The sequence below is a fragment of the Halichoerus grypus genome, chromosome 12, assembly GCF_964656455.1.
Source record: "Halichoerus grypus chromosome 12, mHalGry1.hap1.1, whole genome shotgun sequence".
Classification (NCBI taxonomy): domain Eukaryota; kingdom Metazoa; phylum Chordata; class Mammalia; order Carnivora; family Phocidae; genus Halichoerus; species Halichoerus grypus.
This window is the reverse complement of record NC_135723.1, coordinates 83,221,908-83,249,790: the sequence shown is the minus strand read 5'-3', so window position 1 is coordinate 83,249,790 and position 27,883 is coordinate 83,221,908. Positions and strand designations below refer to the sequence as shown.

The following is a 27,883-nucleotide window of genomic DNA, read 5'->3' as shown; positions in this document are numbered from 1 at the left end:
GTGCCTGCATTTGACCTTCCTGAGAAGGGCAGGAAAACTTGACCCTGATGAAAATGATGGTGTCAACAGCATTCTCCGCAGCACACTGGATGCCCTTCCTCACTTGCCCTTGAGCCTAACCAGTTCCCAAACCTGAAGGAAACCATCCATCTTTATTCTCCTCACCAACTGGGCTACTATGGCTGGGAAATATTCAATGCTGTGCAGGCTGCTGGGACCACTGCTGATGTGGGTCTCCCACCTGGCTGGTTCTACCTCTTCTCTCCTTCTCCCCAGAACTCTGGTGTCCCCGAGGCTGCCCAGCCAACTACTTTGTCCTGGCTGTCAGGAGATGACTTGCCCCTGGTCAGAGAACATAGAGAACATTCATGGGAACTGCTTGAACATTCCTCTCCTCTCCAAGATGAATTCCTCTCTCTGTTCTGAATCACATGTCTTCCCCTTGCCTCTAAGATCCCTCTAGTTATCTTCTCTCCCTCTGCATCTTTAACCAGTTTTAACTCTTTCCTCTTAGCTTAGAAGCTGCCTCATCTTCTCCAAGTTAAGCAGGAAACAGAAACCCCTTTGTCCTACTTCTCTTCTAAACCACCGCTCTGTCTCCCCGTCCCTCTCCCCGCCAATGTTGGAGATTAATCTACCTTCCTGTGTCCTCTTTTTCAGTACCCTTGACCACTGCAGTCTGGCCCTTCTCATCACCATGCCACTGGACCATGGGGTCACGAATGGCCTAATTATCAACTCCTATTTTCAGTCTTCATCTCCTAATGCTCCTCTGCAGCATTTTACTCATTGAACTATGCTCTTTTTCCTGAATGTCTGTTTTTAATTTTAGGTATCCTTTTCATGTTCCTTTTCCTTTCCTTTCTTTTTTTTAAGATTTATTTAATTACTTGTGTGTGAGAGAGAGAGCATGAGTGGGGGCAGGCAAAGGGAGAGGGAGAGAGAGAATCCTCAAGCACACTCCTCGCTGAGCATGGAACCCGACACGGGGCTCAATCCCAGGACCCTGAGATCATGACCTGAGCCAAAATCAAGAGTTTGCTGCTTAACCAACAGATCCACCCAGGCATTCCTCTTTTTCCTTTTCTGATCCATTCTTTCAAGTCTGTCTTTGCTGGATCCTTCCCACCTCTCCTCCCTCCTTCCCCCTTTCTTTTCTCCTCTTCCTATCTCCTCTTAAGTAATATAGCCCCATTATTCTGTCTATCCCCCTCCTCTCCCTTTCCATCTTTAAATGATCTTACTCTTATGGCTTCAACAACCCTTGGATGCTGTTGACCCCCAGGTGTACAGCCAACCCCAACTTCTCTCTTTAGCTCCACTGGCAAACACACAGCTGCCTCTCAGCCTATCCAAACTTGCTCTGCCTCCTGTGTTCTTTATCCCACTGAATGGTGCCCCCTCCCCCTAGTTGCCCAAACTGCACACCTGAGGGTCATGATCAACTCCTCTCCCTCCCACCTCATATGCAATCGGCCCCACAATCCTGTGGATCCTCATTCAGAACCATCTCTCAAGCCTGGTCCTCCTCGCCATCCCATCTTTAGACTCTTAGGCGTCTAACAGTCCCATTTGGTCTCTGTGGCTACCAGGTTCCAACTAGTTCAGTATTTTCACTTATTTTTCTAAAGTTCTCTTTAGAAGACCCATCTGAATCATGACATTCTATTCCTTCTTACCTAAATCCTCCACAGGCACCTCATCCTCCACAGCTAAAGCTGAGGCTCATCGGAAGGGCACAGAACACTCTTCCCCATCCCATCCCACATGTCCACCTCTACAGAGCCCCCGTGGCCTCTGAACACACCTGCCCTGCAAGATGAGTCCTTTGTATGCCCTCGTGTTCTGACAGCTATGTTCTTGCCTCACCCCTAGCCTCCTTATTTGTCTTTAAATCAGCAGTGCCCAGCACTTGCTAGCACATAGCAAATGCTCTGTGATTATCAGTAAATGACCAAAGAAATGAATGAGCAGATGGATTGATTAAAAAATTATACCCTCGCCTGCCTCTTCATCACATCATTCCCTAGGCCAAATTTGAATGTGCATACAAACTACTTATTAAAATGCAGATTCTGGGTCCAGAGTGGTCCTGAGATTCGGCAGTTCTAACACGTTCCCAGGTGGTCTTGTTGCTGCTGGTCTGCAGAACACACTTGGAGGACCCCTATCCTATACCAATGGTTTCCAAACTTTGCTGATATTAGAATCACCTGGAGAGCTTTAAAAAAATATCCTAATGCCCAGGGCACACACTCTATTAAAGCAGAATAGCTAGGGGAGGGAGCCAGGTGGCAATATTTTAAAGATTCCCAGGTGATTCCAGTGTGGGGTATAACAGGGAACCCTCTACCCCGTGCCATCTCTTCCTCAGTGGTGATTCTCAACCCTGGATGCTCATTAGAATCACCTGGGGAGCTTTTAACACCTACTGGTGGTGTCTGAGCCCCACCCAGACACTTAACCAGAATCTCTAGGGCTTGTACCTGTGTGTTTTAAAGCTCTCAGGTGATCCTAATATGCAGCCAGGGCTGAGCGCCATTGTCTTCAGGCTCTGCCCCCAGGGAGTGGCTGCAGATTTGAGGGATCATGAGTCCAGGACACAGAGTAGATGCCAGTCCTGGCTCTCCAGTTATGTACTATATCGTCTTGAAGAAGTTAATTTCACTTCACCTCTAAAATGAGATGAAAAATACATGCCCTCCCTACCCCAGTTTTCGTGGGTCTTCCCGAATGGAATCGGGAAAAGCGTCCGCAGGAGCCTGTCTTCACCTCTCTGATGTGTGGTCACCACTTGTGTCCCCACCTATCAGGTTGGCTTCAGAGGCCCATGGCCAGGAGAAATCTCCATCATGCATGAGCTCCCAGCTGCAGGCCCAGCTAAGGAGCAGATGGTTCAGTAGCAGCCCAGGCCACCAGGGGGGATGTCACGAGGACTTGCACTCGTAGGCAGACGGAGAGGTGGAATCGAACACAACCCCTGCAAAGCAGTCTGGCCTGCAGCCTGGATGTTGCCTGGTGGGCTGGTCGGCCCTGTGCAGGGACAGGGCACACCCGCTGTTCTCTGCACGCACCGCAGCGCGGCCACCTGACCCATGGCAAGGAGCCTGCAGGCTTGTGCCAGACTCCTCTTTTATGAGCTCTCGGCAAATCCATGCTGGTGCTGTGGGAAGGGCACAGAATGGACACCAAAAAATGTAGGTTCGAGTCCAGCCTACCACTCCAGCTGCATGAGCTTAGACTCAGTTTCCTTGGCTGCCATTATTGTTATCTGTTGTATCAGCATCATAAATACAGATACAAAGGCCCTGGACCAAGCGGACACACTTCTGTCCCTGGAGACAGCAGGGACCCAGGCCCTTAAGATTGGGGGCAGGTTCCAGGTGCTTGGTCCCAGGGAAGTCTTGAGACATATTTATATTTAAACTTTTTCTGTACTTGTCTGAACTTAGAACTTAACTGGGCAGCCTGCATATGTATTTGCTAAATTCAGCAACCCTCCAGGAGAGGAAGGAAGGAGTTAAAAGGAGTAACAAGTTCTCCTTTTGGGGGAGATAGGGCTGGAGCAGGAGGGCCTGCCTGGCTGAGCCAGGTCTGGGCTGGGGGCTTCAGGGCTCCCAGATGGCAAGATTACACCAATGTTTGTGTCCCCAGAGCATCTTCTGGAAATAGGCCTCAGCCAGCAATGCTCAGCAATGCCCTGGTGTAGGTGAAGTCAAGGATGGGCTGTGGGTTGGGGGAGGGTCTTAACTCACTTCTAGCATCCCACCATCTATTCATCCCAAGGAACTAAGTCCACGTAATTCTCCCTGGCTCTACAGAAACAAAAATGCCTTCCCGTCACCTGCTTCAAATGCCTCTACCTGCATGGACAGAGTTTTATATCCTACAGTTAAAGTCCTTGAGGTTCACAGCACAACAAAGCTGAAAGAGCCTTGGCATTCAACCAACCCCCTCTGGGTACTTCTGAGAAGTCTGAGCCCAGAGAAGGATGAGTTTACCCAAAGCCACACAGTGAATAAGGAGCTGGGCTGGGAGCCAGCTTTCTCTACCAGTAGGGTCAGCTCAACCCATGGCTTGTCCTCACCTTCACCATCAATAGAAATGCCAATGACTTAATATGCAAATCCACTCACCAGCTCCCCAGTCTAGGATCAAGAGGAGCCAAAGGGGGCCTTAGGTTCTCTCTAGTTACAACCCAATTAGAGGTAAAGCTGCAGAGAATCCTGCCCTGAAAGGGGAAAGGGCTTTCTCAGGGCATCTGGAGATGGCCAGGTTGCCTGGGGCCAGCCCCACTCACTCTGCTTGCTTTGAGATGCAGCTGCAGTTTGTAGGTGTTCTCACGGATGGACAGCCCAGAGAGGGCATGAGCTTGGAGTCAGGAGATGCTGACACAAGGCCTGGTCTGATCGGTTTTGGCTTATTACCCAACCTCCATTTCTTCATCTGTGAAATGTAACTATCTCACAGGATGGCACGAAGATGAAATGAGCACAGGACCTGAGGCATTGTATTATACAGTCTAAAATTTCCAGAACTTCAAGTCCCAAAGGCCTCTGTGAGTTCCTCTGCTCTCTCCAGATGCCTCCCACCCAGCCAGAAAGCCTCCCCACTCAGCTAGTTCCCCTAGCTGCACCCGACCCGGTCTTCAACCTAATGGGTTTTACCTCCCTGCCAGTCCCCAAAATTATTCAAATGAGCCCATCACAACCTCATGCAAGAATCAGGAGGCACAACAAAGCCTGTACTACACAGCCCCTGTTGGCTCCCTGCTCCCAAGTCCAGCTCCCGAGGGCAACCCTCATGGGATCCTGCATGGCATGTGGTGTCCTCGTCTGTGCTGTGACCATATGTAACTAATAAACTGCTTCAGTCTCATCTGTTCATTATCAGTGTGGTATGTTTGACCATCTCATACTATTTATAGCAGAGGGTCTCTTTTTCCCCAAAAGGGGAATAGGAAGTGGCCAGAACAGGGGGCTTAGTAAGGCCGTGGGCTCTGATGCTCTACACTCTAAATCCCTATTCTGGGGAGAGGGTCCTCCTTGTATTCCTGAATAGTGGTTCTGGGCTTCCATGCACAGGGAGAGGCTAAGATCCTGACAATAGAACCTGGCCAGACAGCATTTGGGGAGACAGCATTCTGGGGTCTTCTCAGGCTCTTAGGGTCAGTAGTCTCCCACCCCTCTGATACACTCATCTTCACAGTATCTGGTCAGACTAACTATTGCGTGTGAGGGGCCATGGCAGATGCTTTATCTCTGTTCTCATGCTGCACAGAGAAATGACTAGTCCAACATCACACGGACAAGAGGGATAGGGCTGGGTCAGTCCCTCTCCCAAACCCACTGTCAGCTCCAACCCTGTGACCCACAGCCTCTGGGGAAGAAGCAGCACTGTCCATGGGGGTTGTTCTCCTGTGCTGAGATGAAGCCCTCCTAGACTCATCTCCATATGGCTTGCAAAATCCAAAGGTTGGCCTTGGGCATGAGATCCATGTCCCCTGGAAAGCTTTTCATTGGGAAGGGAACACAGTGAACTTGTCCCAGCTCCCTTGGACCTTCTCTAGGTCCAAGCTGGGCCCAGGGGACTCATTGATAGACAGTGAGGTGATCAGGAGGCCTCTACAAGATTCCTTGCAGGTGCAAATACTCTGAACTTCTTGGCCCTAAGAGTAAACTTTAAGGCAATTTCCATTTAGCTCTCCTGATTTTTTTGTTTGGGAGAATGGGGGCTTCCAGCTCAGCCCTAAGCTGGGTATTAGAGCTGTGAGATTTTGGCCAGTCCAGAGTTGTTCCTCACACATCCTTCCCATGGGCATTTCTCTAATAATAGTGAGTTCCTGATTTCTGAATGATGAAACCTGGGCTTCCATACACAGGGAGAGGCTGAGACTATGGCCAGGGGGCAGTAAAGTCACTGTGGGACCCAGAGTCATCCTCTCCCATGCCCCAAGGCACGCTGAGCCTCTCAGGGACCCAGATATTTTAGGAGCCAGATCTTTAGGAGTTATCTCTGATTTCATGGGCTAATGCAAAGGTCAGGCACTATCAGAACAAGCTGACTCTCAATGGGGACCATCCTTGCTTCAGCTAACCCCCATTTTTCAGATGGAGAAAATAAGGACTTGCTTAAGAATCACCATGGGGCTGAAGGGAGAATATGGCCCCTTGTGCTGGGAGTGGTGCTGAGTTAGTCCAGCTCCCTGCTGTGCATCTGACCCTGGGGAGTGGGACCAGGGCCCTCTGGCCCAGATGCCTGTGGTCAGACAAGGACAACCTCAGAGGCCTGGGATCTCCTCAGTGCCCAGGGCAATGTCATGAGCAGGCTTCTGCCAGGTGGGACCCCTCACCTTCCCTAGCTCTCCTCCCTAGGTCCCTGCTCCTCATAGCTGGAGGAGAAGCCAGCCTCAGATCCACAGGGTAAACACCTCTGTATCTGCCTGACCTTGGCCAGTCTTCCCCTGAGGCCACAGCCAGATGTGACCCAGCTGAGCACAGAAGGAGCCAGGGAGCCAGGGAAGCTTGGAAAGTAGCCAGGAGTGGGGCTAGGCAGATGGTGGCAGCTCTGCTGCCTCCCAGAGGAACAACTTTTGGCTGCAAAGACCCTGGGGTGGGGGTGCTGGGGAGTGTGCACTGTCCTTTGGTGGAAGGCATATCCCCTTGCTGTTTGCATATTTTGCCCATGCTGCCACCTCCTTAACCGAATCACACACAGCTGTGTCATGAAAATTAATTCCTTTGGGAAAACAACTATTTCTTGACTCCCCTTGAGACCCATGGAAACTGAGGATGTCATGGGACCTGGTCTTAGGCTTCTACCCTATGAGAAGGAAGTGCCACTGGATTGGGATGACTACCTCTCCTTCCCTTGTCCCTAGACTGGGCTATTTTTTTTCCCCTCTCCTCACTCTGATAGCTTAGCAGCAAGCAGAACAATGGCTTCTTCAGAGAAAAGGCCATTTCCTGCTGACAGTGTGCATGCCTCACTCCAGGTCCCAGAGCTTCTGTAAAGAGGCACCCTCCTCTGAAAGCCCAGACCTCCTCTAGTGCTATGGGCTCAGTAGGAGAAAGACAACACATGGATCTGCCCCTGGGTCAGATATGACAAGGTTGGCCTAATCTCTGCTGCCCGAAAGAGGAGAATACCTAGGGAAGAAGAGTGTTCTGATTCTCAGGTAGGGAAAGGCATTCATGGTCTCCAGCTTGCCAAAGGTCTCTGAAACAGGGTGGGGCAGGATAGAAAGAGGTGACTTCTCCTTGGCTTCCTTCACCCATCCCTGAATCAGCTGGGGCATCATGCAGACCCTTTCTGCTCTACCTGGAGGAGTTGGGATGACAGTAAGACAATACTTGAGCAAGGTGGAGAGAGGTGTCTGGGACAATATTCTAGTGCCATCTTTCATCAACCAAAGGAATCCAGGAATAGAGAGAGCCACAGGTAGATTTGCTGTGTCCTAGATTCCATTTGGGATAGAGTGTGGGGTGGGGGCTATCCCAGAAGTCTCTGTGTGGTCACAGCCTAGCAAGTGTGGTCTATACAGAGCTGTGTCACCACAAAAATTACCTGTGGAGGCCTCTTCAACAGTCCAGGGCACAGCTGTAGTGAGAACTCCCATAGACATCACCCTATCCAGAGCTCCCAAAGCTATGACATTAGCCAAACCCTCTCTGACTGCTAGGGGAAGTAGAGAGGAGAGCAGGATTCATCCCTACCCCTCCCTCCACCAGGTGAGGCCTGCGTTTAGGAAAAGAGGGATGAGCAGGGCTGTGAGACTGGAAGGTGATATCAGGAGCCACTAATTGTGTTTAAAAAAATCCAGAAAATCCTGAACCCCATCAGCACCTTCTGAAAGCTGGCTCTTCTTTTGGGGAACGAATCTGGCTTTATTTACTTATTTTAATGAACTGAGGCAGGAAGAGGAGCTTGTAGCAAGGCCTTGGCAGCCTCTCTTCGGAGTCACTACCCCTTGAAGGAAACCCAGCCGAAGGCATCATGGTGATGCCTGCCAGTCAGCTTGAGATTTTGTGGGCTGTTTTTTGCCCCTTCAAGCACCTGGGCACAGGACAGAGATTCGGATGCAGAGGAAGGACCAGACTTGTGTGCGCCGGGCGCGGGGGAGAGGTCAGAAAGGCCAGGACAGGGGATGCTCACTCCCAGGTCCTGAGCTCAGCCCTGGGGAGGAAAGAGGTGGCGCTGGGTCGAGCGCGGAGCTGTCCTGATCCTGGTGCTGAAAACGGAGAGCGGCGGCCCACCGGGGCGGAGAGCAGTCGGCTAGCCTGAGCCTTTTCAGCCCCCGGTGAGAGGGAGCTGATGGAAAGGGATTTCCTCCTCTTCAACTCACGCCCCAAGGAGGCAAGGGTACAAGTGAGTTGGGGCAAGAAAGCAGGTTTAGCTTTGAGAAGTCCGCAGCCGACCGAAGCTGTGGCCAGAGTGGCGAAAGCCGGCCACCGCCCGGCTGGGGGTAGGGTGAAATTTGGGACAATTGTGGGAGATGAGCAGGGAAAAGACCCTGGACCTGAGTTTGTCCCTCACTGGACCCCTACACTCAGGGCAAGTACCCCAGCTGCGGGCCAAGGAGGGGTGTGGAAGGTGTTCTCACACGTATGGCACTGACAAGAACGTACAGCAGACTTCTGTGAGTGAGTACATACACACCCTATGGACACACAGGGTGCGCTCCCAGATCAGGCACAGACCAAGCAGTCCCATACACACATCCCGCACACGGGCAATGCCCACCCCCCCTTCCAGGCTGCTGAGGCTCCCACTCCAGTCTCGCATCCCCGCTGCTCATCTGGCCTGGACGTTCTTTCCCACTTAGCTTCCTGGCCTCAGATGGCGCCTCCAAGAGAGGCATGGCCAGTGGGAAGCCCCAGTTCTAGCCTTCGACTCCCGAAGGTGCTGGAGAGGAGCAGACAAGCAGCTCCTAAGCCCAGAAAGAGTGGGGGAACACAGGCGAGGGGGTTAGGTCTCAGACATCACTTGTCCTTTCACCAAACTCCCAGTTACGGTGCCAGAACACGAGAGGAATGTGGACAGGAGTGAGTGTGAATGTCTCCCTCCCCATGCTGGGGACACCCTGAGGACCTGCGCGTACCTGTGCGTAGGAGGCCCGGTGTGGAGCCCCCTCAGCGAGTCCGGACCTGCTGGTTCCTCTGGCTCCCCTTGGATAAAGGTAGGGTGGGAGTGGGGGTTACCCCGCTTGCCCTCCACGCCGCCTCATGTCCGTGGGCAAAGGAGAAACTCCGTCCCGGGCTGCGGGAGGTTACCCGGGTCCGGGCGCTGGGAGGGGGCGCCCTCTGGTCCCTGGGCCTGGCCGGGGTTCCCGCGCCCCCGCGCCCGCCGCCCTTACCACCTCGCCGGCGCCCTCCCGCCAGTAGACTGCGCGGAGCCTGAAAGCCGGGAGCCCGCCCGCCCTCCCGGAGAGTCTGCTGCTGACCTGCATTGACGTCATTGCGTCATTAGGTTTCCCCTGGAAACACTGGCGCGCCCAAAATAGTAACACATTAATTCAGGCCGGGGGAGCAGGGAGAGACTGTTTGTAACCCTGCAGCTAACTCGGGCGCGCGAGAGCGAGCACGCAACGGCCCCCACCCCTTCTCTGGGCAGCGCAGACCGCGCTAGCCTACTATTTTGAGAACAAAGGAAGGGAAAATATAGAATCCCAGAGAGAGGGTGCGGGGTACGCTGAGACCCTCTCGCCTTGCACGCGTGCACACCCGCAGACAGACCCACGCACACACACACACTTAGGCACACCACACCTAGGTCTGTCTACCTTCGGTCAGGAGCTCCCTGCGTTCCGGCTCTTTCAGGGACCTCTTGAGGTGTGTGAGCCCAAATCCCCAGGGCAAAGGGACAGGTCAGGGCCTCCTGCCCTGCTGAAGTTGAAGGACGAATTCCCTCACCGGCCCTTCGACCCCGCAGGGCAGTCCGGCCCGGCGCCCTCGCTCCACACGCCTATCCCCACCCACACATGCGGACCCGAGAGGAAGGGACCTAGCCCCAAAGACAGGCGCACCCCTGCGCTTTCTCCTCCGGCGCACCCGGACCCCTCGAGTGGGGGAAAGCTGCAGGGACGCAGCCAGCCGCCTTGCGGCTGCCCCGGGCTGGGAGTGAGCCAGGTCACACTTTGGCACCCCGGTACCCTGGCGTCTGGGGAGGAGGACTGATTTAGGACAGAAAGACTGGGGGCCGGGGTTACTGTCACAGGCTCCAGAATCGTTTGGGCTGGGGAGCGACCGACTTCCCTGAGCGTCATCTCGCTCGCGCTCTCGGCGGGGGCCCGGCACTCCGAAAGGAGATGTGGCTGAAACGTGAGCACCGGGCTTCAGAGGTTCTTTATTAGCTCTCCGACCTCCCCTCACTGGGCCCTTGACTCAGCCTCTCCGAGGGCGAGGAGAGCGCTGCTCTGGATCGAAATAGCAAGCGCTTAGCCTTGGGCTGTCGGCGGAGGCGGGGAGGCGGCGCGCACAGCCGCTCAACTCGGAGCCGGAGCCGGAAGGCCGCGCCCGCGGGGCAGAGGGGCCGGCACACTCCCCGGCGAACCGGAGTGTGGGTCAGGAAGTAGGGAGGGTCACCTGAGAGGGCTCAGCCTGCCCCTTCCTCCCAGACGCCCCTCAGAAATCCGATGAAGGGTGCTGAGAGGTCTGTTCATTCCACCCTCGGCTCTGCTCTCTCTGGCTGGGGAGGGAGGGCGGTGAGGGGGTGTGCCTGGGATTTGGGGACACGTTCCCCAAGGACTCTGTCTCTTTGTGCGTGTGCGCAGCGCTCACGGCAGTGACTTGGCTCACACACACCCCCGCCCACTCCCACAGCAAGGGCGAGTGATGCCTCTCATTCAGATACAGACCCCAGGTATCCTCTTCTTGGCCTTTTTTCCTGTTGGCTACAGAGGTGATGAACAGGCCACCGTGCACTGACCTTCATGGACAGACCCTGCTGTCCCCATCAGGTAGGAACCAAGGTTTGTAGGACAGGCCTGCCCTTATCCCTTGTGAGCTGTGTGTCCTCCCTCTGCATGTGACTCTCCCTCTCAGCGGCGGTAGCCTCGGCTGTGTAACCGGGTCATGAAGCCCATTCCAGGCTGTTATGAAGATGACAAGAGATGGTACCTAGAATGTGCTGGAGAAATGGCATGCCCTATCCCTGCCCCTGCTCTGCTGTGGGTGGTTCTCTTAGCAGTGAACAAACCCACACTCCCCAACATATACACACTCCTTAGTGACATCTTTGGGGGAAGCTCATCAAGGGACACTGGGGAAATAGTGACATAAAGTGTCCTAGCCCCAAAAAGGGGATGCTCTTTTCCTCCACATCATCAGCCTCTGACCAAAACCTCAGTGCAGGTTTCTAATGCCTTCAGATTCAAGTTCAATCATAGAGGGTGGGGGATGGGGACGTGGTCTGACTCTGCCTCCTTCTCTCTAGGTTTATTTCCCAGCAGGACATGCACCAGGGCTACATGGTCTGATCTCCCCTCACCCCTGCCCTCCTCACCCACAGCTCCTGTCCCACTGAACTGCGGCCACCGTCTACCTGTCTAGCTCCCCTCTGGACCATGACAGGGGCCATGTGGCACTCTGTTCCCCCAGTGGCTCCTGGCACAGTGCCAGACACAGCAGTTAATATTAATTGTTGGTAAGCCAAAGATTGATAGCCCCTCTTTGGGGAGCCTCTTGCCCCAACCCCAGTATTTCCACCTATCTCTCCACAAAGAGTCAAAGTCCACATGGTCCCCAAGCCCTAGGTCAAACGCCAACTCCTCTACGCAGGCTTCTCTGATCCCTCAGGGCATGGACTCACCCATCCTTGGAAGAGTTCTCATGGCATTGATTGTATTCTGTCCTGAATTGCCGTTCTCTGTGTAAGTTGTACATCTCCCGCTGGCCTTCTCGGAGCCAGAACTGGGTCTTGCCCATTTCAATGTGCCCCACATGGCTCAGCTGTGCCCAGCCCAGGCACACAGTAGAAGCTCAGGAGATGTTTCCTGAACTGAACTCTGCAGGTCTGCTCACCATCTCTCAGCTGCCGGCTGGGCCTGAGATGGACAATAATGCTGATGAGGATCTCTGCAGGCCTGGGCTCAGACAGACCTGAGACATGTCAGGCTGAAGATGCCCATTCCTCCCCACCCCGAGGACAGAGGCCCGGGAGGAGCATCCTTCCTACTTTTCTCCTCCTCTGGGGGAAAGTGCAGAGTATGTCTGGCCACCGGGGAGGATGAAGGGGATGTGAGGGAAGGAAGAGACCCATGGGGGCAAAGCCACAATCTGCCCAATCAGCTGTTTGGCAGGAACGCAATCACAGGACAGACTCTGGTCTCCTCTGGGCCCACGGCAGCACCTGTTACTCAGTGAACAGTAAACTGGAGACACAGAGTGAGGCAGGGGCTCTGTCCTCACCAGTGAAAATGTGGCAGCCGCCGGCCCCCTTCACATACACACACAGGCCTGTGACTATCTCATCCTTGGCCCAGCTCCACCCTTGCTGCGTTGCTTCCAGAGATCGTCTCGGCTGTGCATCCCTGGCTGGTGGGCACATCTATGTTTTCAGAATGTGAGTCCTCAAGGTCCTGCAGGGTCCCCTAATGTGGTGGCACTCCCTGTCCTCCAAGGTGGGGACTGGAGGAGTTCTCTGTGCAGAGAGGGCCAGCAGCACCCTACTTTGCCCCCAAAATGCAACTTTCCATAAGTGTGTCTCTGCCTTTTGGTGACAGGGACTCACTCCTGCTGCCTTAGGTAATGGGCTGTGTTGTGAAGAGAAGTGTGGGAGGAAGGCAGTAAAGATATTCTGGGTATGTTCAGAGGTGGCGGACATGGGGATGCAAGGGGAGCCAGGAAGACTGTTTGGGATCCAGGGGGGCTCTGTGGACTGCCTGGGCTGTCTCCCAGCCCCGAAGCAGCAGGAACTGCAAGATCCCAGGTTGGCGTGTCGCCTGGAAGGCTGCTCAGCAACTCACTTGTCACTTGCTTCCTTCTGGCTTTCTCTCCACAGCCCCAGTTCAAATTACTAACAAGGGGAGAATCTGATGACCCAAGGGAAGACCAAGGATCCTGGTTAGCCAGAACCTTTGACCCAGGCCACCTCTAGGCTCCTGGGATGTGCAGAGATCTATAACCCTTGGGTAGGACATCCCCCATTGGTCCAGTTAGCTGGGCTGGAGTAGGCCCCAATGTGGGTGAGGGGTTGCTCAAACTTAAGTAGTCATGACTCCGCCCCCCCCCCCCCAGCAGAGCTGTAAGAATGGTGAGTTCCTTGGAAAGATTTCTTTGATATGTTGACCACTTTGGCCGGCCTTTCCCATACAGTTACACTCTGGAATAAACCTCCACCTTCCTCCAGCCCCAACCTGGGAAGATCAAGATATTGTTGATCATGTGGGTGGCAGGTTTCATTGCAAAGTTGATCTTCATGCCAGGCCTCCCATGGGGCACAGAAGGCAGTGGCTGACCTCACTGTGTGATGCTGATGGCAATGGGACCAGAAGGCCAGTGATCTAGGGAAGAGCCAGCCAGCTTTCTCCCCAGAGGCTGCTCTGTGTCACACTCAGCTTCCACTTTGTTTGCAAGAACGTGTTCGGTCAGAGAAGACCTGGAACCTCCTGCTGAACACAGATAGGCCAGGAAGAGAGCCCCCCAGTCTCCCAGTGGAGGCCTTGTTTGGAACCCTGCAAAGACAAAGTGACTAACTTGGCCACAGAGTCAAGAAGAAAGAGCCTTGGGCTAGAATTGGGAAAATTGACTTCGAATCACAGTATTGCCATTAAGTTATCATGTAATTCAACACAAGTAATGCCCCCTCCCTAAGACTCTTTTCATCACCTGCTTCATGGTGGAATGGAATACTCAAACAGCGCTGTCAGCAAGACCTAGCCATACCCTTGTCTTCAGTAAAAATTGGCCCAGCCAACAGGAGCCCCAAGATCCTTGAACCTGGGAGCTATAGATGGTCAAGTGGCAGAGTGGGCTGCTCTCTTTGGATCTGGCCTCTGGCTGGCTGAGCTTCTGGTGGTCATGGGCTCTCTCCTTCCCAACAGGCCCTCCATCTGATGCCTTCTTAGCTTCTCTTGGCTGGCGGCCTTCTGTATTAAGTGAGGATGCCACAGCCCCTAAATTCTTCCCAACAACACAGGTGAAAATCCATTCATTCAGTCATTCAACAATTTCAATTAGTCACATACCACTTTTACTCAATTTTCCCTCTCAGTTCCTGTTCCTTGACCATCAGATATTATCCCAGGCCCTGCCTCAGCTTTGCTCGCCACATTTCCTAGTACATGGGTCCAACCTGTTCTCTAGAGGCACCATCATCCCCATCATCATTTTGCCAACCTCCACATCTGAATCTGAGAGTCCTGGAAAATCCTCGTCCACATTCTTCTCTTCCACTGTGTTGGCGTTCCTTTCACTTAAGCACAATCTGTTTCCCTGTATCTTCCTGGATTCCCGTTGCTGGGAGGGGAGCACTGAGCCAGGGTTACAACTTTGCAGGACCCTAAGTTCAGGTCTTGCTTCTGATAGAGGAGCAAGTGTGCTTGTTGCTCTTTTGGGCAGAGGTGGAGTAGCTGAGCAGCAAATGATTAAATTTGGAATACCTGCCAAGGATCCAGTGGCATAAAGCCAAGAGTTAGATTCAAACCGAGAGGTAGAATAGGTGCCAGCTCAGCTGGTGTGGACAAATTTTGCAACCAACATTCAGAAAAGGGATCACTCAGGCTGGAGAAAGCTGGCCAGCTACACCCTAACACTTGGATTGAACCCCAAAAGATAAGTAGGACCTGGAGTGGGGAGAGGGAATGAAAGGAAGACAGGTAGGTGAGAGCAACTGCATAAAGCAGTGGGTCTCAACTCTGGCTGCACCTTAGAATCACGTTGGGATAAATCTGAAGATGGTATAAAGATATTCAGGCCCCACTCCCAAGAAACTCCAATTCCCCTGGTCTCAGGTGAGGACCAGGCATTTGTAGTTTTTAAATATTCATTTGTATTTTGTGATTTTTTAGCAACTGATCATGTTCCATGCTATCAGAAATTATTTTTAATTTTTAAAAGATTTTATTTATTTATTTGACAGAGAGAGAGAGAGCACACAAGCAGGGGGAGTGGGAGAGGGAGAAGCAGGCTCCCTGTAGAGCAAGAAGCCTGACGCAGAGCGCGATCCCACATCCATGGGATCATGACCTGAGCCGAAGGCAGATGCTTAACTGACTGAGACACCCAGGTGCCCAAATTATTTTTAATTTGTAATTATCTGTAATATAGTCCAAAGGACTACATGGTAGTGATTTAGAGGTTTAGTCTTTTCTGTTGCAATTCTGGCTCCTGACTCACTGGCTATCTGACCAGGAAAAACGTCCTGAACTTCCTAAGTTTCTTGTTTTCTCTTCTGTAGAATGGTGATAATGAGAGTAGCTACATCCATGGGGCTGCTTTGTGGCTCACAGGAAATGACGCCTTCATGTGTTGAGTGCTAACATGCTGGGCACTGGTCACATTCAAGGCTCTCGATGATTCTAATGTGTGGCCAGGGCTGAGGATCTCCAGCACAAAGTGAAGGATAAAATGGGCTGTCTGGGGGACTTTCCTGGATGTTGGGGAAGATCCGTATAAGAGGAAGAAGTTGAAAACGTTGGGGCTGTATTATGGAACAGTTTAATGGTAGGGTGAAATGTTGGGGCTTCATCCTGTTAAGCACAACAGGAGCCCAGGTTTTAGGGTTTAAGGACGAGGAGTGACATGATGAATGTGATACCTCAGGAATCTGGAGGTTGTGCAGCCTTGCCTGAAGGGAGAGAGATGGAGTCACGAGAAGAGGCTGGGATCAGAACAGGCAGTGGAAATTGCAAAAGAAGGTGTGAGTGTGAGTGAAGCGCAAAGGAAGAATCAACAGGACTAAGGACCTTGGTGGGCATAAGAGCTTAGAGGATTGAGGGGAGAAAAATAAACGTAAGTTTTCATGTCTAGCGGGACTAAAGAAATACCCCCCGTGTTGGTTAGGATTATATTTAACTCTGAGTATCAGACACACAAATCAACAATGGCTTAAACACAATAGAAGTTTATTTCTCTACCGGTTGTAGGTCCAGAGGTCTGCAATTCAAAGCTGGGAAGGCAGCTGTGTTCCACAAAGTTCTTGGAGATCCAGGCTTCTGACAACTCATTCATCTGCCATCCTGGGGTGTGGTCTTTATTCTCATGGTACCAGCTGGTGGCACTTGAGTTCCAGCATCCGTATGGAGAAAGGAAGGAAGAACTGGCAAAAGGCAAGAGCTGGGGTCACTTGAAGAAGATTCCTTAGAGCAGCCACTCATCACTTGCACTTCTATCCCACTGTCCAGAAATTAGTCTTATGGCCACACCTATTTGCAAGAGATGCGAAGAAGTGTGGTCTTTGTTTTCTAAGTGGCCTTTTCTAAGTACCCAGCGAAAAATGCTGAGATATCAGCTCTGGTAGAAGTAGATTCTGTTTCTAAAAAGAAGAGGGATTTAGATAGTGGGGGAGAGCTAAAACCTGTGCCTTTGCCTCATTTCCTTAAATGGTGAAGTTGAAACATGGAGTCAGTTTAGGAAAGTAAGTGGTTTTGAATATGCTGAGTTTGAAACAGGGGCAGTAGGGTCCAGACTTAGGGGCTGTGGGAGGTAGAATTCTAAGATGGCCCCGAGATTTCTGGCCCTCTGGGGTACACACCCTATATAATCCCTCCCCGTGGGTGGGATGTGTGAATACGGTGGGAGTATTTAGAGTGGCTTGATGGGATGCAAGTCAAGCTGTGGGAAGTTAGTGAGGAAATGGCTGATGAGCAAGGGGAGGGGCAGCCATCAACAACAAAAAGCCTTAGCACAGTGCATAAAATTCTCCATGAGTTGGCCACTAACTCGCTCTCCAGACTCTTGTGTCAATCTCTTCCTTTCACAACTGTTCAGAGGATGACTCTCAGGCTTCTGCTTTGAGAAACTAGGTGGACACAATAGAAAACACTGGAAACAACAGAAGAAGCATGGATTTGAGGAAGAAGACAAGGAGGTTGGTTTTGATTGAGTTTGAGGTATCTGGGAGAATACCAGGTGGAGAGACTGCAGAAATGGTTGGAATACTCAGAGGGATGGGAAGAGATCAATGTCAATGGCCTTGAAGGATCATTTGCCTCTTTTTTGTAAATCAGCAGTTTGTTGGCTCAGCAGGTCTGAACCAGCTCAGGGGAAGAACGGCTCTGAGCTGTAGCACCGAGCTCTGTGAGGTGCTACTTCCTTGACCATGGAGCTGCCACTGCCTCAGGGCTGCGTGGATGTGTCTGTTCTCCTGTCTCTATAAATAGGTAGAGTTAAGGGAACAGAGTCCCTCTCAACCAAATGGTTCCAGTCTCATCTTCAGATGTCGCCATCAATATCTGTGAAACAGACTCTAGGAAAAAGACTAAAAAAGCTATCTTTATTTAGCCTGGAGAAGAGAGGGAGGGAGAACTGTGAATTTGCTAGGAATAAATGGGGCTGCTTTTATCTTTTTGTCCTCAAGGAGGCCAGAGGAGGTCGACTTGGGATACAGTTCCGCAGGGTTGATTCTCCAGGGTGGTGGGGAGTGGGGATTTTTGTCCCCCCCTCCACCCGCCCACCCGGGGTCATTTGGCGACCTCTGGAGACATTTTTAGTTATCATGACTGGCAGAGGGTGGACAGTGCTACTGGCACCCAGTGGGTAGAAGCCAAAGATGCTGCAATGCAGGGGACAGCCCCACAACAAAGAACCAAGTAGCCCCAAATGTCAATAATGCCAGGTTGAGACACCCTGAATTGGAGGAATTTTAGTTACTTAATTTCTTTGGAAGCAAAGAACAAATAGTCACTCCGTCTGCCTTAAGGGAAAGGGTACTTTATTTGCATGTTTGTTTAAGGATCTCAGCAGCTGGGAACTGGGATTAGAACCCTGACAGCTGTCAGGAACCCATCTCTCTTAACCACTTCTTCCGTTCTATTTGCCTGCTCCCGCCTCCTCTCACTGCTGATTGGCCAACCCTTTTCAAATTCCAGGGGAGGCAGCCTGATAGGCTTAGCCCATCACCACGGCTCCTTCAAAGACTCCATGCATGTGGGCCACCTTCCAGGGCTGGGGCCAGCCTGTGAATGGAAGAATACCCCTTGGTCAGCAGTCCACCCCCCATCGGATTAGAGGCCACTCATATAAGGAACAGTCTAGACATCTTCCCTGGATAGAAGAGCTGAAGCAAGGCCGCGTGAGTCAGAAAGAGCTATTGGAATCAAACACATCATGACCAGCTTTTGTACTTAGGGACTACCATATGGAACGGTGCAAGTGCAGAACATTTCCATCATTGCAGAAAGTTCTGTTGAACAACCTGCTCCAAAGGAAGTTACTGACCGAACTGGAGGGGTTGGGTATAAATGGAAAACACATTTTAGGGTCAGCCCTCAAGAGAAATCTGTGTCGTCTTTTACTGATCTGCGGTTGTTAGTGCTAGGTATGTGTGAAATACTGTGAGCAACTGTGCCGGTTACCGAGTTCATGGCTTGGCGTGGAATGTCGCCCAGGGATTACATGCTGCTGCTCACTGGAGCGAGGGCTTGGAGAATAATTTTACCTGAGGAGGATTGCTGTGACTCACCCATTTGGAAGGGTGCTACGAATGTGTAAGAGTAAAGAGTAGTTGAAGAGCTCTGAATAGTGCATAATCAGCTTTTCAAACACCGTGACAATAGATGACCCGCAGAAATTTACAGCTCAGGTGAACAAACGAATGTGACCAGAGTTGCTAGGCTGACTGGTGTGCCTGTGGGAGCCTCTGAGGCCTTTCTTCCTCAACTCCTATCTTTTCTTGCCCTCCCTTCTCCTCGCCTGGTCTTATTTTTCCTCTAAAGAGAACAAATTTTCTTCACCCTGTGTGGTTGTCATTATTGTTGTTCATCAAATACTCCCAACCCTCTGCCTTCCAGGCACAAGATAGGATCGCTTTCCTGTCCCTCGTACCTGGGAGCTGAGCACACATGACTAGCTCTGGCTGGAAGTGCTCTGCACTTCTCCATCAGAGCCCTTAAGGTCCCTTTTTGGCACAGTAACAAGCAACATTCAAGTTGGCAGCTGCTCTGCCATCCTGGGTTCCTGGGTGACCACCACGTTCGATGGTCTCCGTCAACTCCTTCCAGAAGTGCAATGTGAGCAGGAAATAAAGCTGTGTTGTTTTCAGACGCTGAGATTTGGGGACTGTCATTTTACTGGGGCATAATCTAGCCAATCTACCCCGGCCACCATACCTTTCACATATTCATACGCCCCATCTGTCTATGACACTGCAATTTACCGTGTCCATTGGCTGAGGTTGTTTCCTGTTACTTAGAAAAAGAAGTGAGTTGAAACTTTTTCTATTTGTACCAGTCACCAAACTCGAATGTTTACATGACTCATCTTTTTTATGGATTGGGGCTCTTGATAGTAGAAGGAGGAGCTATTTTACCTGCTAAGAAGGGGAGACATTTCTTCCTTAAACTGGTTAAGTACCCTCTGTCTCCTTTATTCTTTGCAGAATGATGATCTTAAGGCTGACAACTTCCTTGGAAAAGAAACTCATGGTGGTTAATAACAGCAATGGGACCAAGAGGAGAAAAAAACACTGAGGTGGAGTTGATGGGAATAAGTTCCTCCAGGAGACAGAAGTCACCCTGCTAGGGAAATAGACACATAGCTCCCGGGCCAAGAAAGGCCTCACGTTCACTCATTCATTTATTCATTTATTAGCAAACAATCATTGAGCATCTACTATGTGCTCTGCCCAGATGGTGCTTATGTCCCGGTGGGGCTGACAGAAGACACACAAGTAGACAAAACTGCAATGAGGAGATGAGCAAGGAATGAGATGGCGGGACAGGAGCAGGAGTGGACAAGGAAGGCCTCCCTGAAGAGGTGACACAGGAGTGAAGACCTGGAGGAAAAGGAGGCCGTCACGCAAAGAGCAGAAGAGCATTGCGACAGAGAAACAGCATTTCTGAGGAGGAAAGGTGAGCACATACAATGGATGGGGGGGAGGGGACCCAAAGCCAGCACAACTTGAGTGCGGTGGTGCTGGTGGGGGGGGGGGAGAGGGAATGAGTCAGAGAGGTGGGAGGGCACCTTCAGGACATCTGGTCTCCCTCTGGGAGGAGGAGGAAGCCTGTGGAGGAGATTGGGGAGGGGATGAGGTGGGCAAACATCTGTAAAGGCTCTGGTAGTGATGATTTTAGACTTTGTGGGCCCTATGATCGCTGTGGCAACTCTTCAGCTCTGCGGAAGCAGCCACGGGCAATACATAAACAAATGAGCATGACTGTATTCCTATAAAATTTACGTATGGACGATAAAATCCGAATCTCATATTCTCATGTGTCACAAAATATTATTCTTCGGCATTTTTTTCCCAACCATTTAATAACGTAAAAATCATCTTAAGCTCATAGACCAGATTTGGCCCACTCAGCCTGGACAAGAGGTGAAGCAAAGAAACTAGTTAGGGGGCCCCTCCAAATGGCTGGCTGGCTCAGTCGCTAAGGCATGTGACTCAATCTTGGGGTTGTGAGTTCGAGTCCCATGTTGGGGGTAGAGTTTACTTGTTTAGGAGGCTTTTGCAAAATAATCCATTGGGAGGTGATGAGGCTTGGCTTGGGTGGTTATGGTGGAGGTGATGAGAAGGGTTCCTGATGTGCTAGGGCGCAGGGCATGCTGATTCACAAGATGTGGGGGTGAGAGCAGGACGTGAGTCAAGGATGACTTGATGGTGACTCCATGCACTGAGGCATCCTTGGGAAGGAGCAGAGCTGGGGCAAGCAGGGGTTCCCACTGGGCCACTTTGAGTTTGTTTCTGTTTTCCTCTTGATGGACTTAGCCAGACATGAGTGCAGGGAGCAGTACATTCCAAACCTGGATTTTCCCGGAGCCTGTTGCCTACCTTCTGTGTGACCTTGGGCAGGTCCCTTCTGTTCAATCTTTTGTCTGCTCTCAAATATGGAGATAATACCTCCTGCCCATCCCGTTGTGGTGGGGATCAGCTGAGATTTCACTTGAACGTGAGTCAGCACCTTGGCACACCCTTGCCAGCCAAATCCAACTCTAAAAGAATTGATGGGTGACACTTTAGATTTGGGGGGAGATGGAGGAGCTGCAATCACTCACGACACATCTGAAAACCCCCTTTAATCATCTCTGGTCTTCCACGAAATACCTCTCCCACTGCAGCTCCTCGGAAGACAAAACCCTCACTGATTCTTCTTTCTTCCCCAAACTTCCGACACCAAATGTGGGGGACGGTTTACCCGCAATGATCCATTCTCCAATTCTCTGGACACAACTGGATGTTCTAGAATTCAACTCTGACACTATCTACCTGGAGTTACTGCAGACCCCACAGGCCAAAGGCTCAGTCCCACCAGGTTGCTCCCACTTCAGACACCAGTCGCCAAGTAGTGGGTCCAAGGTTACTTCCACTTCTGTCCAACTTGGCTACAAACTGGGGGTTCCCATAACCCTCTCCTCGTGTTTGGTACTTTGTTATGCCAGCTTAGGATGCAGGGCAGCACTTGCTTATGTTTGCTGGTTTGTTACAAAGGAAATGATAAGGGATACAGAGAACAGTCAGAACAGGGCATAGTACAGAAGGGTGCCAAATGTAGGAGCTTCTGTCCCCATGGAGTTGGAGTATGTCACCCTCCCAGCACGGGGCTGTGTTCACCAACATGGAAGCTCTCTGAACCCCATACTTCAGGGGTTTTGTGGAGGCCTCATTGTGTAGCAAGATCAATGATTAACTTAGTCTCCAACACTTCTCCCTTCTCCAGAGGATGGGAGAGGGGTGGAAAGTTCTAAGTTTTTTTTTATCATGGTTTAGTTTTTCTTATGGCCAGTCCCTATCCAAGAGCCCACCAAGAGTCTCCTCATTAGAGTAAAAAATGCTCCCATCACCCAGGAAATTCCCAGGGGCTTAGGGGCTCTGGGTGAAAGACCAAATGTTAGCACAAAAGATGCTTCTAACATCCCTATCTCTTAGGAAATTACAAGGGTTTTAGGAGCTCTGTACCAGGAACCAGGACAGATATCAAATATATATTTCTTATTTTGTCACACTGGGTTTTGCCCTTCCCCCCCCCTCCTTAATCTCTCACATGATGCACTCAAAATCCATGACTGGAGCTGTGAAAGAAGGGGATCCTTGTGGGCATAGGACTGTTCTGTATCTTGACAGTGGTGGTACACATGTGATGAAATTATGTAGACCTAAGTGTACATGCGCCTGCGTGTGCATGCGCACGCGTGCGCACACACACACACACACACACACACACACACACGTGCACACAGGTACATGGAAAACTGGGAAAATCACATCAGTAGATTGTATCAAAGCTACTTTCCTGTTTGTGATTTTGTGCTGTAGTTTGGTAAGATGCTACCACTGAAGGAAACTGGGTAAAGAGCACATGGGATCTCTCTGTATCATTTCTTACAGGTACGTGTGAATCTATAATTACCTCCAAATAAAAAGTTTAATTTTTAAAAAATCGGGGGGGGTGTCTGGTTGGCTCAGTCGGTGACTTTGTGACTTTGGCTCAGGTCATGAGCTCAGGGTGGTGAGATCGAGCCCCGCTTTGGCTCTACACTGGGCGTGGAGCCTGCTTAAGATTCTCTCTCTCCCTCTCCTTCTACCCCCTCCCCCAGCTCAAGGCTCTCTCTCTCTCAAAAAAAAAAAAAAAAAAATCAGGGGGCGCCTGGGTGGCTCAGTTGGTTAGGCGACTGCCTTCGGCTCAGGTCATGATCCTGGAGTCCCAGGATCGAGTCCCGCATCGGGCTCCCTGCTCAGCAGGGAGTCTGCTTCTCCCTCTGACCCTCATGATCTCGCTATCTCATTCTCTCTCTCAAATAAATAAATAAAATCTTAAAAAAAAAAAAAGTCTTGGCTTGTAAGTCCCACTCAACAAGTTAGAAGCTGACCTAACCTTGTGAGCAAAATCCCCTCACTGGGTTCATCAAACAATTCCTTCTCCTTTTATCTATGTCTGACATTTTTCGGTAAATAAAGGTTAATAAATATATCCTCCCCAACTAGCCAAACACAATCATCTATTTTTCAAAGCTGAGAAACTTTAATCTACCTCACCATCGAAATAAGAAAATTCTTTAAACATGATGCTGGGGTGAGGAATTGTATTATGGTGAAAACCACATGTGCTGAGCACCTACGCAGCATCAGGCCTTGCATTTGAAAGCTAGAGATTCTGGGAAGAGGGCAAGAACCTAGGCCACGGGGTGCTCAGACAGATAGGGAGAGGGAGGTAGAGGTGGTGTGGCTGAAGTTCTCCAGATGATTTGAATTTGGGACCCCTGCCCTGTCCCCTCCCTCTGCAATTCATAATCACCCATCCATCCCAAAAGGATGAAATTGGGTGCTTTGGGCTTGGGGGCCCTCCTACCCTCAACCACAGTCTAAAAGCCCAGGGCTTCATAAGACAAAGAATGATCATCAAAATCGCTTTAATCCAATTACATCACCTACTTCTGATATGGTGTTCTGGGACTCTGGCTCCACAAGACATTTAACATGTATTCATTGAACAAGAGCCCCACCGTGCCGGAAGTTAAGGGAACCATGGATAGTCCTCTTGTGTAAAATTCTCCTTGGAAACCCACAAGGTGCAATAGAATTTAAGACTCAGACAAATCCCTTAATGAGCCCGTTTAACTTTGTTTAAATCAGCAATTCTTCAATTGGTTGGATATCTACCAATATCACTTGCTTACCTGGTGTTTGAAGAAAGGCACTTTGGCTATGATCTGATGGGCATACCACTTTCATGCCCCAGAAAAAGGGAGCAAGATTCTGAACTCTTCATGGGAGTGGGTGGGAAGGGTGGGTATTTGGAGGATGCAACTGAACAAGTTTAAGGTTTCCAGAGCTGGGTCAGTGATTACCAGCCCCTCTGCAAAGTGATCCTTATCAGCCCCATTTTACAGATGAGGAAACTGAGGCTCAGGCAGCTGAAGTGATGTGCCTGCAATGTATGTAGCTACTTGGAGGTGGAGTAAGAAATTGAACCCAAGTGAGTCTTACTCAAAAGTTTGGGTTCTTGACAGCAGTTGACCCCATCCCCACCCTGCAGAGGTGTGAGCACCCACCTTCACCCATACACCCATGCCCACCTCCCTAGCATGGCAGGATACACCCGTGTCTGCTCCACTTGAGAGCGAGTCTTCTCCAAAGCAGCTGTCGCCCCTTCTCTACCTCCAAATCAGCAAATATGTATTGGGACTCTATTATTGTAATGCACCTTTGAGTCCACAGGACAGTTGGTATGTAATACTTTATTTGCTCTTCATAATCTCCCTGAATGGCAAAAAGTTCAAAGAGTATATAAAAATCATACCCCAAAAGTGCAAGGAAAAAGATGTCATTGTCTATACTCTCACCCCCAAGAAATCACCTCTGCAAAACATTCTGGCATTTGTGTTTTTCTTTCTTGCATTTTATATTTACACCTTTAAAAAGTATATAAATAACATATGAATACAGTGTCCTTTACCAAGAAAATGTAGGCATAATGAATAAAACTAACGTCTCCCCCGACTTCCACAACCACCCGGTTCTAATCTTCCACCACCAGGAGAAACCCTATTATGAATTCAGTGAGTTCCTTCCAATTGTTCCTTCCAATTTACGTACATAATTGTGTTCACAGAAAATATGTAACTGTTTTGCAGTTTTTATTTACATAAACCAGTATTGTGCTGCACATATCATTTGGTGCCTTGTTTTTTTTTCTCACTGCACACTATCATTTGAGATCTATCCATATTGATCTAACTCATTTTTTTTTTTTTTTTTTTTGCCATAGGAGAAGTTTTTATAACTCAAAGTGAAGAGGTCTTTTAAAGTACAAAACAAAACCTAGGTGCCATAAAAGAAAAGATTGATAAGGGCATCTGGCTGGCTCAGTCGGTAGAGCGTGACTCTTGATCTCGGGGTTGTGAGTTCAAGCCCCACAGTGAGCATAGAGATTACTTAGTTAAAAAAAAGAAAAGAGGGGCACCTGGGTGGCTCAGTCATTAAGCGTCTGCCTTCGGCTCAGGTCATGATCCCAGGGTCCTGGGATCGAGCCCCGCGTTGGGCTCCCTGCTCGGCGGGAAGCCTGCTTCTCCCTCTCCCACTCCCCCTGCTTGTGTTCCCTCTCTCGCTGTGTCTATCTCTGTCAAATAAATAAAATCTTAAAAAAAAAAAAAAGATTGATAGATTTGGCTATGTAGAAATAAAAAAAATAGTCTGTAAGGCAAAAACCACCATAAGAAGAGTCAGATGACAAATGACTATGCATGTGTATTTGCATTTCATATTATGGGAAAATGGATAATTTCCCTCTTTTTAGCTTTATTGAGGTATTGACAAATAAAATTATAAGATATTTAAAGTGTACATTGTGATGATTTGGTATACGTATACATTGTGAAAGGATTCTTCCATCTAGTTAATCCATCACCTCATACATCTTTTTTTTTCTTAGATTTTATTTTTTTAAGTAATTCTCTACACCCTATGTGGGGCTCAAACTCACAACCCTGAGATCAAGAGTTGCATGCTGTTGAGCCAGCCAGGCGCCCCTACCTTCTTTTTTTTTTAACGAGAACATTTAAGTTCTACTCTGCTAGCAAATTTCAATTATACAATGCAATGTTATCAACTATAGTCACTATGTTATACATTAGGTCCTTAGACCTTATTCATCTTATGGCTGTAAGTTTGTATTCTTTTACCAACCTCTCCCTACTTCCCCTACTCCCAGCCCCTGGCACCACTTTTCTACTCTGTTTCTATGAGTTTGACTCTTTTTGTTTATTTGTTAGATTCTATATATAAGTGATACCATGCAGTAGTTGTCTTTCTCTGTCTGATTTATTACACTTAGCATAATGCCCTCTTCTATGTTGCTGCAAATGGCTGGACAATATTCCATTATATATATGTGTGTGTGTGTGTGTGTATATATATATGCAATATGTATATGTATATATGTATGTATGTATCTCACATCTTTTTTATCCATTCACCTCTTGGCGAACACATAGGTTGTTTCCACATCTTGGCTATTGTAAATAATGAATGCTGCAATGAACTTGGGAGTGCAGATATCTCTTTGATATCCTGTTTTCATTTCCTTTGAATATAAACCCAGAAGTATGATTGCTGGATCATATGGTAGTTCTATTTTTAATTTTTTGAAAAACTTCCATACTGTTTTCCATAGTGACCTCACCAGTTTGCATTCCCACCAACAGTTCACAGGGGTTCCTTTTCCCCACATGCTCACCAACACTTATCTGTTGTCTTTTTTATGATAGCCATTCTAATAGGTGTGAGATCATATCTCATTGCAGTTTTGATGAGCATTTCCCTGATGCTCAGCACCTTTTTAATCTTTTTATGTACTTGTTGTCCATCTGTATGTCTTCTTTGGAAAAATGTCTATTCAGTTCCTCTGCGCATTTTTTAATTGAAATTTTTTTTTTTTTTTGCTATTGAGTTGTAGGAGTTCTTTATATATTTTGGATATTAACCCCTTATCAGATATATGATTTACAAATATCTTCTCCCATTCTGCAGGTTGCTTTTCATTTTGTTGATGGTTTCCTTTATTGTGTAGAAGCTTTTTAGTTAAGCTTCTCAAGATTTCAAGGGATTAGTCTGGCAAAGACCTAAGATAGCTATGATAGCATTCCAGCCGATACATGTACCACGGTCTACTTTCCATCCTTCTTTGGCGGAACATTGGGATTGTTGCCACACTGGAGGTCCGTGCATGGGTCTCCCTGCACATGGGTTTGAACAACTGTGCACCTACCACTGGATTGCCAACAAAACCACTGAACGGACTTAGACCCGGGCCAGCCCTGTGCAAGGGTGCTATTTCCCGACTTCAGTGACAACCCTTGACATTGTCAGACTTTAAAATTTTTACTTAGCCTCTACATAGTTGTTTAAGACAAAACAAAACAAAGCAAAAACAAACCCACATCCAAAAGGACAAATCTAAATCCCATCTTCCCTCCCCATCTCTCCACACCCCTCCCCCAGCCACGCACCACTTCTCACTCCCACCACTGTCAAAGCCACCCCCACAGTAATGGAGTGCTCTTTTTATTTCAAAAATAAATATTTCAAAAACTAAGACACATAAAGAGAATGCTATAATAAAGTACCCATGTGCCCACTTTATCAAATACTCAGCTTTATCAATTTTTAACATATTTTTGTATTGACTTTCCATCCATGGTTTTATACTTTTCCTACAAATTTATGTAGTAACCATAACCATAATATATAGACTAGTTTTGCATATTTTGGAACTTTTTATAAACAGCATTAGACAGCATGCGTTTTTTTCTGTTACTTGATTTAGACCCTGTCGTTTCAGAGGCATCCACATTGATATATGAGCTCTTGTTCACTTACTGTAATAGCAGCCCTGTATTCTGTTATTCATTCTCCTGTGATTCCAGTTTTTCATGATTGCAGACAGTGCTGGGGTTAGCGTTCCTGTTTATAGTCTCCTTAGGCATCTGCATAGTGATTTCCCTAGGGAATCTGCCCGGGAGTGGGATTGCTGGGAGTAAGGACAAACCCCTCAATGCTGCTGGATTTTCCCAACTTGCTCTTGAAAATGATTATACCAGGGGTGCCTGGGTGGCTCAGTCAGTTAGGTGGCTGCCTTTGGCTCAGGTCATGACCCCAGGATCCTGGGATCCAGCCAAATTGGGCTCCCTGCTCAGCAGGGAGACTGTCTCTCCCTCTCCCTCTGCCTGCCGCTCCCCCTGTTTGTTCTCTCTCTCTCTGTGAAAGAAAAAGAAAGAAGAAAGAAAGA

At 49.4% G+C, this 27,883-nt stretch overlaps 3 long non-coding RNA genes across 9 annotated transcripts in view; 1 reads left to right on the top strand and 2 right to left on the bottom strand.

Moving 5' to 3' along the window:
- The window catches only part of LOC118533854 (uncharacterized), a 46,095-nt gene extending 36,811 nt beyond the window's left edge, over positions 1–9,284 (bottom strand). For all 3 annotated transcript variants that reach the window (XR_004916394.2, XR_004916392.2, XR_013442860.1), the window contains exon 1: positions 9,101–9,284. This is a non-coding gene — a long non-coding RNA (uncharacterized LOC118533854). The remainder of the gene's footprint in view (positions 1–9,100) is intronic.
- Positions 8,809–27,883, top strand: part of LOC118533856 (uncharacterized) — a 29,548-nt gene continuing 10,473 nt past the window's right edge. Inside the window, exons 1-3 of one of the 3 annotated variants that reach the window (XR_013442859.1) lie at positions 8,809–9,178; positions 19,787–20,008; positions 22,414–22,485. This is a non-coding gene — a long non-coding RNA (uncharacterized LOC118533856). Of the gene's footprint in view, positions 9,179–10,772; positions 10,958–19,786; positions 20,009–22,413; positions 22,486–27,883 lie in introns of those variants that run through there. The other 2 variants (XR_013442858.1, XR_004916396.2) reach the window with 2 other exon arrangements.
- On the bottom strand, positions 16,047–21,088 carry LOC144379591 (uncharacterized). Of its 3 annotated transcripts, XR_013442862.1 has the most exons (3): positions 20,932–21,088; positions 19,468–19,559; positions 16,047–16,257 (listed from the first exon to the last, which is right to left on the bottom strand). It is a non-coding gene; the product is annotated as an uncharacterized LOC144379591 (long non-coding RNA). The 3 variants fall into 3 exon arrangements; XR_013442861.1 differs by lacking the exon at positions 19,468–19,559 and having other exon boundaries at positions 16,047–16,959; XR_013442863.1 differs by lacking the exon at positions 19,468–19,559.